The 17,645-nt window shown below is 37.8% G+C and overlaps 1 protein-coding gene across 8 annotated transcripts in view; it reads right to left on the bottom strand.

The window, feature by feature from the left end:
* ANKS1B (ankyrin repeat and sterile alpha motif domain containing 1B) overlaps nucleotides 1–17,645 on the bottom strand; it is a gene marked incomplete at both ends in the record, with an annotated part of 1,149,683 nt that overhangs the window by 789,419 nt on the left and 342,619 nt on the right. The window lies entirely within an intron of this gene.

The following is a 17,645-nucleotide window of genomic DNA, read 5'->3' as shown; positions in this document are numbered from 1 at the left end:
TATAGGAAGATTCTGGATTCTGAGGATTTAACAAGCAGGTGCTTCTGTGGTCGTCAAATCACTATTCATAGATGTGTCGTTCTGGGCCAGAGATTCCTGCTCTGAGAAACAATGCCTCAGCCATTAGCTTCAGGAGACATCAGTCACTCATGCTAGGACACAAAGTTAGCTCAGGAGGGATTTCAAAACTTCAGTGGGTCAAAAATTGCTTCTAAGCAGGTCTAAGTTAATCTAAACTAAAGCTTGAGAAAATCAAAGGAATTCTAAGGTCCTCTGAATTCCCTACCTACATCTCCAGCCCTATTTATATCACTTTTTTTTCCCACGGTACGTGGGCCTCTCACTGCCGTGGCCTCTCCCGCTGTGGAGCACAGGCTCCGGACCTGCAGGCTCAGTGGCCATGGCTCACAGGCCCAGCTGCTCCACAGCATATGGGATCCTCCCGGACCGGGGCATGAACCCGTGTCCCCTGCATCGGCAGGCGGACTCTCAACCACTGCGCCACCAGGGAAGCCCCATATCACTTCCTTTTTCATGTATAAAATCCTTTGTCTCAGTGTAAATGATTTGTGAATTGCTTCCCATAAGACATAAGAATTCCTGCCTATTTTCTAACATCACTCCTTTTACGCTGCAATGTCTTCCCTTCTCTCTGCTTTCAAAGGTCAGTCTTCAGCTTGAATTCTACTTAATTCATGGATATTTGCTGCGACCATACCAACTATCAGTCAAAATGTCTCTTCATTATTTCTGCCATAATTGTAAAATTTGGAACTCAGCAAATGCTGTCCTGCATTTCTTTTATGTATCTGTTCTATGCCCCTAACCAGATTAAAAGCCCCTTTGGATGGAGTCAGCAAAAATATTTTATTGTGGTACCAGTGTCCAGTAGGGCTCAATAGATGGGGATGATAAATATCATCCAAAAGTAGATTCTAAAACATATTTCAGTCTTTTATTCTAGTCTATGAAGATGGTTTTTAATTTTTTACTGAATTTTTAATTCTGTGTAAACTTTTCCAATGAAAATTTCTACCTCTCTTACCAATATTTTATTTTCATAAATGAGATCCCCTTGCTATATTTTCTTCAATAACTCTACTCCATCTCTCAAATTTTAAACACTGCCTGAGAAAAAGATAATTTTACATAATAAGATTGTATCTTTAGCTTAATTTTTATAGTATCTCATTATATTAATGCATTTAGTAAAAGCAGAAAAACTAACTAAGAAATAGCCTTTTGTGGTATTTTACAAATACAATTTGCTTCACACCAAAAAAATAATACATCCTAATTTGAAAAGTTGATTTCTAGGATTCAACCTTTTTATATTGAATATAAAAGATGCCAGGTGGGTAGAGACTTGTGACAATGAATGAAAATAGAAAACAGGAATTTTTATTATAGAACTCTCTTCAAGGAAGTCAAGAATATTAATAATTATGCCTTATATACCACAGCTTAACTAAAAGTATATTAGCAAATGTAAAAGAAACAGAATTAGGAGATATCTATAAGATAATCTAGCTCAGGAGTTCCCAAAGGGTATTCCAAAAATAGTGTCACTACCAAAAAAAGGTTCTGCAGTCATGAAAGTTAAGAAAGTCTGCTTGCTGTCTTCCCCCTTTTGCAGACACTTATCATATACATCAACTCAAAGAAACCTCTTCAATTCCATAAACATATTTGACCATGGAATCTTTATCTCAGTAATGCCTAATAATAGACTAGAAATCAAAACTAGTAATCACAACACCACTTAGGATATGCTGACCACTTAGGATATGCTGATACAGTATAATAACTTTATTTTACAGATTTTTAAAAATGAAAGCCATAGCAGTTAAATAGCTGTCCAGGTGAGACACTCTAGACAGCTACAGAGCTAACTCAAACCCAGGTCTCCAAATTCTACATTTTCTCCATGCGTTATACATAACACACTTAACATAACCATCACTTTACAATTCAGAGTTTCTCCATCAAGGCTAAAACATTCTTTCTTTAAATGTACACACTAATATGTATTTTCAGCATACCCAGAGCTTATCTATCACCCCACCTAAATTTCTATAAGTGCCTCCTTGTTTATAAGATTAAAAATGTTGTGGACCCATAGATATAGAGAACAAACAGGCAATTGCCAAAGGTGTGGGGGAAGGGTGGAGGGATGAATGAAATAGGTGAGGGAGATTAAGAGGTACAAACTTCCACTCACAAAATAAATGAGTCATGGGGATAAAATGTACAGCAAGGGGAATTAGTCAGTAATATTGTAATAACTTCTTATGGTGACAGACGGTAACTAGACTTACCATGGTGATCATTTTGCAATATATAGAAATCTCAAATCATTATGTTGTGCAGCTGGAAGTAACATAGTATTGTAAGGTCAATTACATTTCAATTAAAAAATTTTAATGGGAAAAGAATCTGAGAAGAATAGGTATACATATAAGTGAATCACTATGCTGTACACCTGAAACTAACACAACACTGTAAATCAACTATACTCCAATATAAAATAAAAATTAGATTAAAAAAATAAAGGTTGAATCTGAAAGCAAATAACCTCAGGTCTTTGGGATAGGTGAGACAGGGCCAGCAGCCGCTGAGACTAGGTCTGAAACACATCCATCTCAGATAAAATCTTATATGGTTATGTTACAAAAAAGCTCCTATGAAATTGTTTTAATTTCCAGTTTGAAATTTTAAAAAACAATGATAGAGCTTTAATGGAGGCATTAGACATAGAATCCTTAATGAGGTAATATATGAGAAAATCAGTTCAGAAGGAAGGTTTCTATGATTGGAGAAATCATGCATCACACATAATATATGTCCTTGGAGTTTATTATTTAAAGCAAGATTAGTAAAGTATTAATCTGTGAAATTCTACAAGAAATTCATTTCATAGCTTAATTGTTATTCCTATCATCAATAACTTAGTTTTTCCACACGAGTTTTTTTTTTAACATCTTTATTGGAGTGTAATTGCTTTACAATGGTGTGTTTCTGCTTTATAACAAAGTGAATCAGTTATACATATACATATGTTCCCATATCTCTTCCCTCTTGTGTCTCCCTCCCTCCCACCCCTCTAGGTGGACACAAAGCACCGAGCTGATCTCCCTGTGCTATGCGGCTGCTTCCCACTAGCTATCTATTTTACGTGTGGTAGTGTATATATGTCCGTGCCACTCTCTCACACATGAGTTCTCATTCAAATGTTCTAAATGTCTAAACCAGTTGTATCTCAGTAGATGAAGGATATATTATAGGAGCTGGAGGCCGATTCCTGCCCTGCCACCCCCCACCCCACGGTGTGCTCATCTCGCACTCCCGCACCGAACCACCCATTGTAAGCAAGTCATCCAGCTTCTGGGACAGACCCTTTTGATACCAGAGGAAAAACTGTAGTTGCCTGGCCCTTACTCCAATGCTGGCTCTCCACCCGTAACCCTGTGCCCAGCTCTTGGCTCTTGCTGTCTCTTTAGAAGCCCGGCGCCCACAGATTCCCTACTCCAGCACCCAGAAGGCCTTCCTGGGACATTTTGAGGTATTATCATGACACGTGCACATAGACTTGAGGGAAAAAAGTGCTTTTGCAAAAGGACCTTTCTCCATCAAATCTAAGATGTGACTGATTATAAGAACTATGAGTGAGGGAGAGACCTTCAAGATGGCGGAGGAGTAAGACACAGAGATCACCTTCCTCCCCACAAATACATCAGAAATACATCTATATGTGGAACAACTCCTACAGAACACCTACTGAACACTGGCAGAAGACCTCAGACCTCCCAAAAGGCAAGAAACTCCCCACGTACCTGGGTAGGGCAAAAGAAAAAAGAAAAAACAGAGACAAAAGAATAGGGATGGGACCTGCACCAGTGGGAGGGAGCCGGGACGGAGGAAAAGTTTCCACACATTAGGAAGCCCCATTACTAGCTGAGACGGGTGGTGGCAGGGAGGAAGCTTCAGAGCCATGGAGGAGAGTGCAGCAATAGCAGTGCAGAGGGCAAAGTGGAGAGATTCCCACACAAAGAATCGGTGCCAACCAGCACTCACCAGCCTGAGAGGCTTGTCTGCTCACCCTCCAGGGTGGGTGGGAGCTGGGGACTGAGGCTTGCAATTCGGGGGTCATATCCCAGGGAGAGGACTGGGGTTGGCTGCGGGAACACAGTCTGAAGGGGGCTAGTGCACCACAGCTAGCTGCGAGGGAGTCCAGGAAAATGTCTGGACCTGCCTAAGAGGCAAGAGACTATTGTTTCGGGGTGCACGAGGACAGGGAATTCAGCACACCGCCTAAACGAGCTCCAGAGACAGGCACGAGCCGCGGCTATCAGCATGGACACCAGAGACAGGCAGGAGATGCTAAAGCTGCTGCTGCAGCCACCAAGAAGCCTGTGTGCAAGCACAGGTCACTATCCACACCTCCCCTCCCAGAAGCCTGTGCAGCCGGCCACTGCCAAGGTCCCGTGATCCAGGGACAACTTCCCCAGGAGAACACATAGCACGCCTCAGGCTCTTGCAACATCATGCTGGCCTCTGCTGCTGCAGACTCACCCCACATTCCATACCCCTCCATACCCCCGGCCTGAGTGAGCCAGAGCTCCCTAATCAGATGCTACTTTAACACTGTCCTGTCTGGGCGGGAACAGACGCCCTCAGGCGACCTACACCTACACGTGGAAGTGGGGCCAAATCCAAAGCTGAATCCCAGGAGCTGTGTGAACAAAGAAGAGAAAGGGAAATCTCTCCCAGCAGCCTCAGGAGCAGTGGGTTAAACCTCCACAATCAACCTGATATACCTTACATCTGTGGAATGCCTGAATAGACAACGAATCGCCCCAAAATTGAGGCAGTGGACTTTGGTAGCAACTGTAGACTTCAGGTTTGCTTTCTGCATCTAATTTGTTTCTAGTTTTATGTTTATCCTAGTTTAGTATTTAGAGTTTATTATCATTGTTAGATTTGTTTATTGATTTGGTTGCTCTCTACCTTTTTTTATATATAAATATATATTATTTTTTCCTTTTCCTCTTTTTGTGAGTGGGTATGTGTATACTTCTTTGTGTGATTTTGTCTGTATAGCTTTGCTTTTACCATTTCTCTTAGGGTTCTGTTGGTCTGCTTTTGGGTTTTTTTTTTTAGTATAGTTTTTAGCGCTTCTTATCATTGGTGGATTTGTTTATGGGTTTGATTGCTCTTTTCTTTTTTTATGACTTTTTACATTTTTCATAATTTTAAAAAAATTATTTTATTTTATTTTTTCTTTTGTTCTTCTTTTTTTCTCCCTTTACTTCTGAGCCACGTGGTTGACAGGGTCTTCGTGCTCAGGCCGGGGGTCAGGCCTGTGCCTCTGACGTGGAGGAGCTGAGTTCAGGACATTGGTCCAACAGAGACCTCCCAGCTCCACGAAATATAAAACGGAGAAAGCTCTCCCAGAGATCTCCAACTCAACCCTAAGACCCAGCTCCACTCAACAACCAACAAGGTACAGTGCTGAACACCCTATGCCAAACAACTAGCAACACAGGAACACAACCCCACCCATTAGCAGAGAGGCTGCCTAAAATCATAATAAGGTCACAGACACCCCAAAACACACCACCAAATGCGATCCTTCCCACCAGACAGACAAGATACAGCCTCATCCACCAGAACACAGTAACTAGTACCCACCACTAGGAAGCCTACTCAACCCACTGAACCAAACTTAGCCACTAGGGGCAGGCACCAAAAGCAATGGGAACTGCAAACCTGCAGCCTGCAAAAAGGAGACCCCAAAACACAGTAAAGTAAGCAAAATGAAAAGACACAGGAACACACAGCAGATGAAGGAGCAAGATAAAAACCCACCAGACTAAACAAATGGAGAGGAAATAGGCAGTCTACCTGAAAAAGAATTCAGGGTAATGATACAAAAGATGATCCAAAATCTTGGATATAAATGGAGAAAATACAAAAAACGTTTAACAAGGACCTAGAAGAACTAAAGAGCAAACAAACAAGGATGAACATAATACATGAAATTAAAACTTCTCTAGAAGGAAACAAGAGCAGAAAAACTGCGGCAGAAGAATGGATAAGTGACCTGGAAGATAAAATAGTGGAAATAACTACTGCAGAGCACAATAAAGAGAAAAGAATGAAAAGAATTGAGGACAGCCTTAGAGACCTCTGGAACAACATTAAACGCACCAACATGCAAATCATAGGGGCCCCAGAAGAAGAAGAGAAGAAGAAAGGGACAGAGAAAATATCTGAAGAGATTATAATTGAAAACTTCCCTAATATGGGAAATGAAATAGTCAATCAAGTCCAGAAAGCACAGAGACTCCCATACAGGAAAAATCCAAGGAGAAACATGCCAAGACACATATTAATCATACTATCAGAAATTAAACACAAAGAAAAAATATTAAAAGCAGCAAGGGAAAAACAAAAAATAACATACAAGGGAATCTCTATAAGGTTAACAGCTCATCTTTCAGCAGAAACTCTGCAAGCCAGAAGGGAGTGACAGGACATATTTAAAATGATGAAAGGGAAAAACCTACAACCAAGATTACTCTACCCAGCTAGGATCTCATTCAGATTCAATGGAGAAATTAAAACCTTTACACACAAGCAAAAGCTAAGAGAATTCAGCACCACCAAACCAGCTTTAAAACAAATGCTAAAGGAACTTCTCTAGGCAGGAAACACAAGGAAGGGAAAAGACCTACAATAACAAACCCAAAACAATTAAGAAAATGTTAATAGGAACCAACATATCTATCATTACCTTAAACGTAAATGGATTAAATGCTCCAACCAAAAGACACAGACTGGCTGAATATATACAAAAGCAAGACCCTTATATGTGCTCTCTACAAGAGACCCACTTCAGATGTAGGGACACATACAGACTGAAAGTGAGGGTATGGAAAAAGATACTCCATGCAAATGGAAATCAAAAGAAAGCTGGAGTAGCAATTCTCATATCAGAAAAAAAAGACTTTAAAATAAAGACTATTACAAGAGACAAAGAAGGACACTACATAATGGTCAAGGGATCAATCCAAGAAGAAGATATAACAATTGTAAATATTTATACACCCAACACAGAAGTGCCTCAATCCATAAGGCAAATGCTAACAGCCATGAAAGGGGAAATCGACAGTAACAAAACATAGTAGGGGACAGTAACACCCCACTTTCACCAATGGACAGATCATCCAAAATGAAAATAAATAAGGAAACGCAAGCTTTAAATTATACATTAAACAAGATGGACTTAATTGATATTGATAGGACATTCTATCCAAAAAACAACAAAATACACTTTCTTCTCAAGTGCTCATGGAACATTCTCCAGGAGAGATCATATCTTGGGTCACAAATCAAGCCTTGGTAAATTTAAGAAAACTGAAATCATATCAAGTATCTTTTCTGACCACAACACTATGAGACTAGATATCAATTACAGGAAGAAATCTGTAAAAAATACAAACACATGGAGGCTAAAATATATACTACCAAATAACCAATACATCACTGAAGAAATCAAAGAGGAAATGAAAAAATACGTAGAAACAAATGACAATGAAAACATGGAGACCCAAAACCTATGGGATGCAGCAAAAGCAGTTCTAACACAGAAGTTTACAGCAATACAATCCTACCTCAAGACACAAGAAAAATCTCAAATGAACAACCTAACCTTATACCTAAAGCAATTAGAGAAAGAAGAACAAAAAAATCCCAATGTTAGCAGAAGGAAAGAAATCATAAAGATCAGATCAGAAATAAATAAAAAAGAAACGAAGGAAACAATAGCAAAGATCAATAAAACTAAAAGCTGTTTGTTTGGGAACGTAAAGAAAATTGATAAACCATTAGCCAGACTCATCAAGAAAGAAAGGGAGAAGACTCAAATCAGTAGAATTAGAAATGAAAAAGGAGAAGTAACAATTGACACTGCAGAAATACTAAGGATCATGAGAGATTACTAGAAGCAACTATATGCCAATAAAATGGACAACCTGTAAGAAATGGACAAATAATTAGAAAAGCACAACCTTTCAAGACTGAACCAGGAAGAAATAGAAAATATGAACAGACCAATCACAAGCACTGAAATTGAAACTTTTATTAAAAGTCTTTCAACAAATACAAGCCCAGGACCAGATGGCTTCACAGGCGAACTCTATCAAACATTTAGAGAAGGACTAACACCTATCCTTCTCAAACTCTTCCAAAATATAGCAGAGGGAGAAACACTCCCAAACTCATTCTACGAGGCCACCATCACCCTGATACCAAAACCAGACAAAGATGTCACAAAGGAAGAAAACTACAGGCCAAGATCACAGATGAGCATAGATGCAAAAATCCTCAACAAAATACTAGCAAACAGAATCCAACAGCACATTAAGGATCATACACCATGTTCAAGTGGGGTTTATCCCAGGAATGCAAGGATTCTTCAATATAAACAAATCAATCAATGTGATACACCATATTAACAAACTGCAGGAGAAAAACCATATGATCATCTCAATAGATGCAGAAAAAGCTTTCGATAAAATTCAACACCCATTTATGATGAAAACCCTCCAGAAATTAGGCATAGAGGGAACTTACCTCAACATAATAAAGGCCATATATGACAAACCCACAGCCAGCATCATTCTCAATGGTGAAAAACTGAAACCATTCCTAAGATCATGAACAAGACAAGGCTGTCCACACTCAGCCCTATTATTCAACGTAGTTTTGGACGTTTTAGCCACAGCAATCAGAGAAGAAAAAGAAATAAAAGGAATTCAAATCAGAAAAGAAGAAGTGAAGCTGTCACTGTTTGCAGATGATATGATACTATTCATAGAGAATCCTAAAGATGCTATCAGAAAACTAGTAGAGCTAATCAATGAATTTGGTAAAGTAGCAGGATACAAAATTAATGCACAGAAATCTCTTGCATTCCTACACACCAATGATGAAAAATTTGAAAGAGAAATTAAGGAAACACTCCCATTTACCACTGCAACAAAAAGAATAAAATACCTAGGAATAAACCTACCTAAGGAGACAAAAGACCTGTATGCAGAAAACTATAAGACACTGATGAAAGAAATTAAAGATGATACAAACAGATGAAGAGATATACCATATTCTTGGATTGGAAGATTCAACATTGTGAAAATGACTATTCTACCCAAAGCAATCTACAGACTCAGTTCAATTCCTGTCAAACTACTAATGGCATTTCTCACAGAACTAGAACAAAAAATTTCACAATTTGTATGGAAACACAAAAGTCCCCAAATAGCCAAAGCAATCTTGAGAAAGAAAAATGGAGCTGGAGAAATCAGGCTCCCAGACTTCAGACTACAATACAAAGCTACAGTAATCAAGATAGTATGGTACTGGCACAAAAACAGAAATATAGATCAATGGAACAGGAAAGAAGCCCAGAGATAAACCCACACACATACCGTCACATTATTTTTGATAAAGGAGGCAAGAATATACAATGGAGAAAAGACATCCTCTCCAATAAGTGGTGCTGGGCAAACAGGACAGCTACATGTAAAAGAATGAAATTAGAACACTTCCTAACACCATACACAAAAATAAACTCAAAATGGATTAAAGACCTAAATGTAATGCCAGACACTGTGAAACTCTTAGAGGAAAACATAGGCAGAACACTCTATGACATAAATCACAGCAAGATCCCTTTTGACCCACCTCCTAGAGAAATGGAAATAAAAACAAAAATAAACAAATGGGACCTAAAGAAACTTAAAAGCTTTTGCACAGCAAAGGAAACCATAAACAAGATGAAACGACAACCCTCAGAATGGAAGAAAATAGTTGCAAACGAAGCAACCGACAAAGGATTAACCTCCAAAATTTACAAGCAGTTCATGCAGCTAATATCAAAAAAACAAACAACCCAATCAAAAAATATGCAGAAGACCTAAATAGACATTTCTCCAAAGAAGATATACAGATTGCAACAAACACATGAAAGGATGCTCAACGTCACTAATCATTAGAGAAATGCAAATCAAAACTACAATGAAGTATCACCTCACACTCGTCAGAATGGCCATTATCAAAAAATCTACAAACAATAAATGCTGGAGAGGGTGTGGAGAAAAGGGAACCCTCTTGCACTGTTGGTGGGAATATAAATTGATACAGCCACTATGGAGAACAGTATGGAGGTTCCTTAAACTCAAAATAGAACTACCATATGACCCAGCAATCCCACTACTGGGCATATACCCTGAGAAAACCATAACTCAAAAAGACACATGCATCCCAATGTTCACTGCAGCACTACTTACAATAGCCAGGACAGGGAAGCAACCTAAGTGTCCACAGACAGATGAATCAATAAAGAAGATGTGGCACATATATACAATGGAATATTACTCAGCCATAAAAAGAAATGAAATTGAGTTATTTGTTGTGAGGTGGATGGACCTAGAGTCTGCCATACAGAGTGAAGTCAGTCAGAAAGAGGAAAACAAATACCATATGCTAACACATATATATGGAATCTAAAAAAAAATTTTTAAGTGGTTCTGAAGAACCTAGGGGCAGGACAGGAATAAAGACGCAGACATAGAGAATGGACTTGAGGATATGGGGAGAGGAAGGGTAAGCTGGGACGAAGTGAGGAGTGGCATGGACAAATATACACTATCAAATGTATAACAGAAGCTAGTGGAAGAAGCCGCATAGCACAGGGAGATCAGCTCGGTGCTCTATTACCACCTAGAGGGGTGGGATAGGGAGGATGGGAGAGAGATGCAAGAGGGAGAAGATATGAGGATATTTGTATATGTATAGCTGATTTCCTTTGTTATACAGCAGAAACTAACACACCATTTTAAAGCAATTATACTCCAATAAAGATGTTAATAAAAAAGAATATATTATATATTTCTTATTCATGATATTCATTTAAACAAGATGATTAGAACAAATTTGTCAATTTGAAAAAATGTCAGTGGAATTTAGCTGGATTTGGGAGAATATGATCTGAAGCCCAACAGCTCCTTTTCCTAAGTCTAAAATAATATAAAATCATAAAATGTATGGGTTCAAAAAACCAGAGATACAGAGCTGATTGAGAAAATTCTTATTCCAAATAAGAAAAACCTTTATCTTACCGAAGGCAAAAGATTTCTGATACATTTTTATTTGACATAGTTTTCATTTTATTGTGTTTTGTGACACAAAAGTGACCTATAACTTCTTAAATAACAATATCACAAAATAAGAGCTAACACATCTAAAACTCCTTGTGTGTCAGATACAGTTCTGTACACTTTCTACATAGTCACTCATTTAATTGTCAGAACAACCCTATGAGCAGTACTCTTATTATTATCATTTTATAGTTATTGAAACTGAGGTACAGAAAGTTTCAATAACTTGCCCAAGGTCACACAGCCAGTAAGAAACAAACATAGATGGGATCTAAATCCTGGAAATCCAGCTCCAGAGTCTATAGTGTTTGAGCACTTTCTATATGTCAAGCTCTTACTAAGTTCTTTGCTTACCTTACCTCATTTCAGTATGCTTATATAACTTTATTTTTAGGATAAAATCAACCATAAACTTATTTTTCTTTCATTTGTTTCAAACCATTATGGAATGTGGATACACCCTGTGAATTTATCAATAAATCGTAAATAAATTTAAAACATACTCTGTTCCATCTGAAAAGTCAAGGTATTATTCCCTGTATTGCATACAAATTTAAGTGTGAAAAGGCTGTCTACTTTCTACTTCTCTGGCCTGTCTTGATTAAGCAGCTGTGGGCAGTAGAGCCAAAAAGAAAGAGATACCTCAGGATCCTGCTCACCCAATGAGGGAGGCTGTAAAGGAAGAGAAAGCAGAGAGGCCCTTCAAGGAGTGGATTAACACGCTCTGTCTAGTGACAGCCTAGAGCCAATGGCAATGCGTTAAGGATATGTCCTGTGCTTAACTCAGTGTCTGTAATACAGCATGGCATCCTTAAAACTTAGAAACCTCTCTGTAATATTATCAGTACCACCTGCCTTTCCTAAGTAGAGTTAGCCACTTCCTAATCAGTGAGGCTAATCAAATTAATTCTCTATTTCTGAGTAAGGAAGCCATTCTCAGTAGAGGATTTCCATATTCTTTATACTCACAAGTAACACAGATGCTCCAACAATTTTTTTGAAAATTGAATTTTCTTATGCGTGAAGCATATGTGTGGGGATCTCTCCTACTGGATCTCTCTACTGAGTATGTCCACACAGAAACATGTCTTGTACCTGCAATAATCATGTTCATGGCTTTCAGTCATGTTTCATCCATGTCTCATTTATCTTCTCATCTCAGATCAGTAGTAATAATCCCATGCTTTTCATTAATTCAAAGAGACCAAAAACATTCCATTTGATTCTCTGGATTAATTCTTACTCAGAAAAAAAAATGTTGCTTTAGTTTAAAGCTTCTTTCCCAGTCTACCATGAAATGAATCTCACAGAATCTATCTAAAAGATCTTCAGTGAATGGGGAGAATTCCTATCTATTCTTGTATTACATCTTGAAAATTACTTCTTCAGCAATGTTTCTATGTCTTAGTGACATATTCTCTCGTTAAAAATGTTTATAAAAACTATAGAATATGTTTAATAAAAAAGCAGAACACCAAAATGTATATAAAACATGATGACAACTATATATGTATGCATGTGTATGTATATAGATATGTGTGTATATATACATATTCACAAACTTGCAAAGAAAAAAAATACAAAAATTCATCAAAATTGTTTCATTTGAAAAATGACTCAATAATTTTTTTCTTCATTTTCCCACTTTTCTGAAAGAGCATATAATACTTTCAATAATAAAAAACTGAACATATATGTTGCAGAATACTAATTTACAAGCCAGGAAACAACCAAACCTTCTTGACAATTTGGTGTTCTGCTTGGGTAGTTTGTCTTATTAATATATATGAACACAGATACATACTTAATATAATCAGGCAGGAGTACACAGAGTGATTTTTAATGTAAATTAAATCAAATAAACTCTTGCTTAAAATCCTCTGATGATTTCTCATCTGAATTAGAATAAGGTCAAAAAAAGTCAAAACTCTTTACCCAGATTTAAAAAGCTCAATAAAATTTGGCCCCTAACTACCTCTTTGACCTCAACCTCTAACACTTCCCCTAACTCACTATAGGACAGCCCCTCTGCTTTAGTGCCCAAAAGTGAACTGAAACTTCACTTTGCCTAACACAGAGATCTTCATGTGGCTAGCCCCTTCCTGTCATTAGGGCTCAACTCAAATGTCACCTTCCCAGGGAGGCCTTCCTTGACTATGCAATCTAATTTTCCATCTATTTCTTGCCCCCATCACTCACTTCCATTACCTTAAAATTTTTTCTACATAGATTTTATCACTATCAAAACTTCTTGTTTATTTCTTTACTTGCTATTGTCTCCCTTACTAGAATGAAAAATGGTTACCACTGTATCCTCCTCACTTAAAACAATATCCAATATATAGCAAGAAAACAGTAAATATAAGTTGAAGGGATGATTACCTAAGAAAAGGAGTGATAAGAATAGTAGCTGTCCATGGTACCAATTTTGGCTTAGGACTCTTTTTACAAACATACACAGATGGTTTAGTCTTCCAATTTCATGGCAACAATGCAGCTGATATAAATTAATATATATGCAAATAAATATAAATACTTCTGAATAAAGCCAAGGCATGAAGAAACATTCACAGGAGAGAATAAGAATATAAGGGTTTGGTTGATTTACGGACAGTAGGGAATAAGGGAAGGGAATTTGAGTTTGATGAGAGCAATAAAAAGATGAGAGTTTGGGCAATGATAGATGACCTGAGAGAACGGGCATCTAGTGGTGGCTGAGGCATGATGAGATTAGTCCATAAAGTCTCCTTGCAGAGGGTGAATACTTGGTTCCATGCTCTAGTCCGCAATATGCCAGGCAGCTTCTTACTCAGATAGCCCTCAAAGGAATGGCTGCAATTAGGGCATTTATAATCCTCAATTAAAGGATTCTTTCTTTAAGTCTATTAACTGTTATATTGACTGTATTATTATATGTTTTCTTCTATAGCAACATTTCATTAAGCAAAACAACATGAAAAAGGAAACAGAATGATGTAACTTATTTCTCATAGTCCACAAGACCTAGGTTCTTCCAAATGCTGAACAATGATCAGTGTCCCCAGAATTTATCCGGTCATGAGCCCCAATATCAAGGTATCAATAGAGCTATTTAAAACTAGTAAAAACAAATTCATTTAAAAAATCCAGTAAAGAGGAAGTATATAAGAATATATTTTAAAGTGACTATACATATGGAAAAAGAACTATGAAAGCAAGTTAGAATTAAGAAATTGTAACGTTCATGTTGAAAAGTTAATATGAAATAAAAGTCTGAAATTAAAAGACAAAATTGGCAAGCCATTTGATATTACCTTTTCTACTTTTTTGAGGAACAAAACAAAATAATCTCCAACAGAAGCACTTCTGATATGCCAAGCTGTTTTTGAGGTTATCTTAAACATATAAGAACTGTCTAAGTATGTATAATCCTCTTGTATTGGTTGGCCAAAAAGTTCGTTCGGGCTTTTCTGTAAGCTATGAAAAACCCGGACGAACTTTTTGGCCAATCCAATATATAGATGAAGTAATTGAGGCATTAAAATGAACGAGGCTTATTAACTGTATCTAAGAAGTTACATAAATACTTGTCTTTGAAATGTTCTGACCTGAGAAAATCTAAAGATTAAGAAATGTAATGAAATGAAATATATACTGCTTTCTAAGCTAAATATATGTTGCTAAAGCATAAAACAATTTAAGAGTAAATTACAAACTTAATTATCATAAAATGATCAGCCCCTAAAATAATAAATTTTCAATGTATTTTAGGTAGCCAGCTGTCCACTTGTTGCAATGAAAAATGGCTCATCAAAGGTGTATAACATTCTATAATTTCTTCTCCACATTCAGGTGACAATCTTCCACCTTGTATTCCTATCATCACTATATGTTTGAAAAATCAATATACCACTTGCAGCCAAAGATTACAAATGCAACCTACATTCCCCTTTTTCATTTCTTTTTCTTCTCCATCTACTCTACCATTTCCCTTTCATTATTACCCACCTATTATTTACTTTCCCTTTTCACTTGTTCTCTCCCTGAAGTCCTATGTATCCCCTTCATGACCAACCCCAACATTTCACCCTTGCACGCAGTAAGAAGCAATTTTTTACTCACTTTTCGAATACGTTAAGCTACTAGCAAGAGGCTGCAGGGGCTGACTGACACAATTAGGCTGAGTGCAAAACCATCCTAGAAAGCTGGGTTTGGTAAGAAGCAGGAGAACAGGGGAAAGAGGCACATGGAGAAGGGAATATCACTGACCTAGTCTGAGCAGGGCTGGATTGCAGAGTCTCACAGAAGAGTTGTGGTGCATTATCATACCTAGACACAAACATGTCAGAAATAAAGAAAAGAATAAGGCTGGTGGTATCTTTCATCTATTTATGGTTATTTCTCCCTTCCAGTATAAAATACATACTGATCATTACTAGGATATAAAAAGATAATGGATACCACTTTTTCTTTTAACAAGTTCTCTTATAATTCCTATTAATTTTACCTGTTTTCAGAATGTAGAAGCCTAGTAAGTAGAACCAAATCTCACTTTGGACACAGAATTAAAGCAAGAAATAGAACTCTTTCTAGGACTTCATTCAAATTAAATAGAGCTTTATCTTCACTGCTAAGGTAACTGTAAGAAGTATAATGGATAAAGTATTTGTTGACAGGGGCTTCCCTGGTGGCGTAGTGGTTGAGAGTCCGCCTGCCGATGCAGGGGACACGGGTTGGTGCCCCGGTCCAGGAAGATCCCGCATGCCACGGAGTGGCTGGGCCCATGAGCCATGGCCGCTGAGCCTGCGTGTCCGGAGCCTGTGCTCCGCAACGGGAGAGGCCACAACAGTGAGAGGCCCACGTACAGAAAAAAATATATATATATATATATTTGTTGACAGATGCAGAAGACAATATGATAACATTTTATTAATTCCCACTCAATGGAGATGTCATTTGCCTTTTTTTGCATTGTTGACATTTACTTATTAAGTTATTAATTAGTCCTTTTTAGAATATTTGTATCATAGAATAGTGGGTAAAACAAAAACTGAAAACATCCTTTAGACATAATAAAGGCTAATGTTTTATGTGCTAGGTTTTCTGTAGGCACTTGACCTTTGTTAACTCATTTAATCCTCAAAAAACAATGTAGTGTTGGAATTATGCTCATTTTACAGATGTGCAAATCAAGGCTGATCCAGAGATGCTGGACATATTGTTAGCAAGTGATCAACAGAGCATTAGAACTCAGATTGCCAAAGAGAATGCTTTTTATACCATTCTAGCTTATCTCCCTATAAGGACACAAAGAAAAATCTGGAATTCAATAAGCATGGCCTGAGTGCCTGCTGCATGCAAGGCATAAGGCAGAGCATGCTGGAGCATAAACGTCTGTCAAACACAGACACTGCCTTCAGGCAGCTTACAACCTAAAAGAATAGATACTAGATAACTATATAAATAACAATATTAAACGGGGGAGATCCACAGATATCAAAAATAAGTTATTTGAATATTAAGAAAAAGGGAGATTGTTTCTAGCAGGGGAGGACTGAGTAAGACTTTAGGAAGGAAAAAGCATTTGCGTTGGGCCTTAACTTCTACAGATTAATAGTTTTGCTCACTAACACTTGGAAGAAGTACCCATCTCACATACCACAGAGGGTATACCTCTCATTTAGAATATAGTTTCTAAAAACCCAGAGTGGTTCTATACCAACTGTAATGTGGTTTCAGTTGCTGAAAAATGTGTTTAAGTTGAACATCTAAAATTATCTCTGTGAAATTGTGCTTTGAGCTTAAAGGTTTAGAAACTGGCACTTTGGAGACTTCTTACCTATAGGGAATACATTTTTGCCTTTTCTCTAAGTTTCCATTTTTCTGGACAGGATAAAACATTTTCTCACCTGAAAGTATTTCCAAGTAGACCCATACTGACATGGATTTCACTATCAGTATTAGGGTTCTAATTTCTTTATTCCATAGCCAGTGGTCAGTAAACTTCAGCAAAAATCCAACTTACTGCCCATTTTCATAAATAAGGTTTTTATTAAATAAATTACAACAGAGATCATACGGCATCAAAGCCTAAAATATTCACTACCTGACCTTTAAAAGAGAGAGTTTGCAGACCCATGCCATAGACGATTCATTCAGCAAATATCTATTAAGGGCTTACAAGGGTAGGTAGGTAGCTAGAGTGGGTTGCTGGCTGAAATACTGTAATTTAAAATGACCTTTTTTTTTTTTTTTTTTTTGCGGTACGCGGGCCTCTCACTGCTGTGGCCTCTCCCGTTGCAGAGCACAGGCTCCGGACGCGCAGGCTCAGCAGCCATGGCTCACGGGCCCAGCTGCTCCACGGCATGTGGGATCTTCCCGGACCGGGGCATGAACCCGTGTCCCCTGCACCGGCAGGCAGACTCTCAACCACTGCGCCACCAG

The sequence above is a fragment of the Mesoplodon bidens genome (assembly GCF_964165515.1).
Source record: "Mesoplodon bidens genome assembly, chromosome: 11".
Classification (NCBI taxonomy): Eukaryota; Metazoa; Chordata; class Mammalia; order Artiodactyla; family Ziphiidae; genus Mesoplodon; species Mesoplodon bidens.
The sequence above is the reverse complement of the archived record's forward strand: the minus strand, read 5'-3'. Positions and strand labels throughout refer to the sequence as shown.